The sequence below is a fragment of the Quercus suber genome, unplaced genomic scaffold (genome assembly GCF_002906115.3).
Source record: "Quercus suber isolate HL8 unplaced genomic scaffold, Cork oak 2.0 scaffold_452, whole genome shotgun sequence".
Taxonomy (NCBI): Eukaryota; Viridiplantae; Streptophyta; class Magnoliopsida; order Fagales; family Fagaceae; genus Quercus; species Quercus suber.
Genome location: NW_027069903.1, coordinates 409,372 through 414,071, shown reverse-complemented (window position 1 = coordinate 414,071; position 4,700 = coordinate 409,372). Strand labels below are relative to the sequence as shown.

At 35.3% G+C, this 4,700-nt stretch overlaps 1 pseudogene; it reads right to left on the bottom strand.

Annotated features, from left to right (window-relative positions):
* Positions 1-1,948: 1,948 nt before the first annotated feature.
* Positions 1,949-4,029, bottom strand: LOC136062783 (pentatricopeptide repeat-containing protein At2g26790, mitochondrial-like; annotated as a pseudogene).
* Positions 4,030-4,700: the final 671 nt, after the last annotated feature.

Here is a 4,700-nt window from a genome sequence, read left to right as displayed (position 1 = left end):
TATGGTTATGCACTGTTATGATGGTTGTTTATTTGATTTTTTTATAATTTTTTTTTTTTATTTTGTTTCTGGGTTTTTCTTTGTTAACCAAGCTAGAGTATTATCTTCTTATGTAATTTTTATTATTTAAAGAAAACAGTTGCAGTTCTGTACTGCTGGGATTGAGTATGGTGAATCATCATGTGGGGTTTCGTCTTCATCGTTGAAGATATTGATCAAAGGGGGAATTGTTGTCAATGCTCATAGAGAGGAGGTTGATGATGTTTATGTGAAGGATGGGATCATTGTTGCTGTGAAGCCTAATATCAAGGTACTCTCTTCCTATATTTTGAAATTGTTGTAGTTATGTAACTAGGCTTCTTAACTTGTTAAATTGCTCTGCCCTGGAATATGAAGGTAATATGAAGGTACTTTTTTAAATTGCTCTGCCCTGGAATGGAAGGGGCAAGTTGCATTAAAACCTGGTCTTCTAACCTTGAAAGGCATATTTTAATCTCCAGTTTAAGTTGCAATGATCATGGCTGAGAGGGATTGATGAACCATTCCAACTAACCAAGTTGAATATGTTAATACAGATCATATACTTGCCATATTTTCTGTTTCCAAAAAAATATATATATACATGCCATAATACTTCTCCAGCCCATGTTGCATTGGTTGCTACCTTCCAAAGTTACAAACTTACAATTGAACAATGCAGGTCACTGCTTGCTGGTAATGAATTTGGTATGTGTTGTAGGTGCCAAAACTGTTTAGCTCCCATGGTTTGGTTAAAAAAGAGTTTCAGTTTTTCTCAATCCCAATCTGCCCTGACATTTTGGCAGACAAGAGGTCTGCTTCATCTAGCATAAAAGGTTGTATGCTGCACACAAGAGCTTTGCAACCTTAAACTACGTAATCTTGCATAAAGAAAGAAATTTTTTTTAAGGTTCAGTAGCATGTGAGCCTCTAGGGCTTTCACTTTTAAGACTTTTAGGGTTATCTTTCACTAGACCAAAACAATCATTTCGAGCTGCACAGAACTACACAGAACTTTGCTGCACTGATTTGTAAAAGTGATCTGTAAAAGTGTTTTCATAATAGTTAAAAAACTGATCTGTAAAAGTGTTTTCATACTGAAATTTTCATAGTTAAAGGAAAGAAGCTAAACTGATCTTGTCATAGTTAAATTTTCACAATGACATTCTCTATGCAGCTGAAGGAAAAAAAATGTTTTGCTGCACTAAGTACTTTTACAGATTGACAAGAATAGATTAGGCATAAGTTGATAAGGAGGGGCCATCTGCCCTGACACTGAACTCCAGCTCCTCTTCGACACCAGAGCAGAACAAAAGGCTTGAAAAAGCACTACCATTACATGATAAACTTTCCCCTGACCGGTGGCAGAATGTAGTCAAGGCTGTGGGGTGAGACAGTGACAGCTGAAGCAGTGCCTTCCAAGCTGAAGAAGAGAGGTAATTGGAATTACTTCTTTTTTTCAACTCTTTTTCTTTTTTGCTCTATATTTCTGACATTTGATATACTCATGTACTGCTAAATTCATGGGTCATGAGTTTTATGATTTGTATGAGGTCGAGTAACAGCCCTGCCACACCATGGCAACTTTAAATTTTAAATCCTATTAATAATAGGATAATGAGATGGACAAATTACTAAAAAGTAAAATATAAATTTTATCACTAAAATTGAACAACAACAAAATGGACTCAAAAATAAGAGGGGAAAATTGCTATCAAAAACAAAAAAAGGAAAAAAATTCAGCTTAAGAGTTAAGTCTCATACTTCGTCTAAGACTTTTGAGTATTTATCAAAATAATAAAACAATTTAAATGAGTTGTACTCAATAGAGAATGCCAAGTGGATACATTATTTTTTACTAATTTTCTTACTGCACACTATAAATATAATAAAATTATTAATATTGACGGTGTTTAGTATTTTTTTTTTTTGATAAGTATTCAATGCCAACATTGTCTCAAGCACCAATGCACCTTGAAGGTCTATTGTAGACACTTTCCAAGCAAAGGTTACTCAGTAGTTCAGCACATGAACATTTTTTTAATTAAAACCCCTAGCTTTGACAGCCTAACAAAAAGTTTAAAGGCCTCACTTGTATGGTTGGCTACACAGTATCCATTAATCTTTGCAGAATAGTTATCCACACTCTTATATTCCAAACTTCTTAGCTGAGGACTAGCTTTGACAGCCTAACAAGAAGTTTAAAGGCCTCACTTGTATGGTTGGCTACACAGTATCCATTAATCTTTGCAGAATAGTTATCCACACTCTTATATTCCAAACTTATTGGCAGTTCCTCAGCTTCCTCCACCTTCACCTTTACAAAAACCTTCAATAATCATGTTATGTGTAACAGAGTTTGGTTTCAAACCCTGTGCCTCCATATAATCCAAAGGGTCACATTCCGTGGATGTGAAGCCATTTCTAGAAAACCCCGCCAGTATGTGCATCATAAACAACAATGTCAGGCTTGAACCCCTTTTCCTTCATTTGCTCAAATAGATTCAAGGCAATAAAAACTTTTCCAAGGAAATAGTATCCTTAAATCAAGGTCATATAGTGCTTAATATCTAAATCCATATGCTTACCTTTCATGTCTTGGCTTCTTCCACTTTCCCCTGTTTACACAAAACATCCACCACAATATTGTATAGAAGCTCATCAGGAAAAATTCTTCATCCCTTCAATTCTTCAAATAAACACAATGCTTCGAAAGGCATGCCCATGTTACACAATCATTGAAGAATCAAGCCAACAATCACATAATTACTAACTTTATATACCCTTTTACATCATATAATTAAGCTTATAGAAAATTTCAATTCTTGCAATGCCTATGGATCAATGCACCATACCTTGTCACAGAACCCACAAATGACAGCAGCATAAGCATATGCATCAATAGAGGCAGATGCCCCTTTCCATGCTTGTAGCACTTTTTTATCCCAAATCTGACCTCTGATGGGTGCAAAGCCCTTCAATATGTTCTGTTCAAGCAAAAGCTCTAGGGGTAACCCCAAGTTCCTCCATCTCCTGAAAAACATGAACAACTTCTTCCATATCACTAGTCCTGCAGAGTGCTTCAATCACAATGGCATAGGTGTAATCATTAGGGCTCCATTTTGGCATGCTTAAAAAATCGATTCATGAGAAAATTTTAGGTGAAGATATGGGCCAGCACTTCTTCATTTGGAACGAAACATCAATGGCCACATCAAACATATACCAAGATCTAACCAATGCATTGTATGCTCTAAGCAATGTCTCATCAGGCTGCAGCCCCTCCGCTGCAAGCCTGCATTCAAACAAATCAGAAATTTCCATGGCTTTGTATATAAGGTACAATCTAAAGAAAAATAAGAGTTACAAGACTTATACTCCGGTTGCAATCCAACTGAAGATCACGAAGTGTGTGGAGGATATAACCTCCTTGGCCTAGTTCAACACCATTTCTAGCTCTTCTTTGCTCTTTCTTCATGCTCTGAACACCAATTCCATTTCTTTATTTGTCTGAGAGAGAGATGCACATTCATAGTTCCTCAACCAATTATTTTACTGCTATTCTGTCTCTTTGGATACTACTTCAAAGTGAAATACTGCATTTATCAATTCTTGTAGGTCTCTTACATCTTGAGAAACAACTCTGGGATATAAACATCCCTAAAATTTGAAAAACATCAGCATGAAGCATAAAGCTCTACTGATTACAGGACTTGGCTTTAAATGGGCCATTCAAAATTTAAGCAGGTGACAGTTTATACTTTTCAAAGTCTTCACATGTCTGAATACTTAGAAGCCTTCACATGTCAGAATACTTTGACATTTACCATGCTATTTTTTGGCTTTCAATCTTTAGAACTCCCTAACTGATATTAGAGTCTTAGGCATACTTAAGGGCTACTTCGTTTTTCAATTTATTGGAAATATCTATCCACAAATTAAGCATTTGAAGAGCTTTTCCTGATTCTTGTGTTTCACGAGCCAAAATTATCCCTTCACCCAAGGTGTTCACATGACGGTGTTTAGTATCTTAGTTGATCACCTGGCCTGCACAAATACAAAGAAACAACAGACTCTCAGTTAGAGGGATATTCCAAATGACTTTATGTATATGCTATAAATCATTCAATTTGATTTTGATATGTGGTTTTCTATTAGACCATTCTCATTGGTCCAGTAAAATGTTTACCTAAGTCAGAGGTAAAAGCCCAATTTTTCTATTTTAGCCACACTTTTTACATTGATCTCCATCAACTTTTATCATTCTTCATTTCCATTTAAATATTCTTTTTATTCTATGCAATGCAACAATTTAAAACTTCTACTTCATTCTACATTTCTACCTAACCATGAAGATGCAAAAAACACTAAAGCACTCTTCGAGCTATAGTAATATGGAGCCAAATGCATTAAGGTTAAATTGCATATTCAGTCATAAACCTTTGATTTTTGCTTCAAATCATCATTATACTTTAAAATTTTTTCTCTTTAAACCTAATACTTTCAAATTATTACTTTAAGATAGGTATGATAGGAAAAGAGGAGGTGGGACAAACCACAAACATGAGATACTACAAAAAGACTTCATGAAGTCCATTTTCTTGGATTGCAGGAATTGGCAGGTGATGTAGTGACCCTTTAAGCTTTGTTTGTGGGGTCTTTTCAACCAAGCTTCAGCTTTT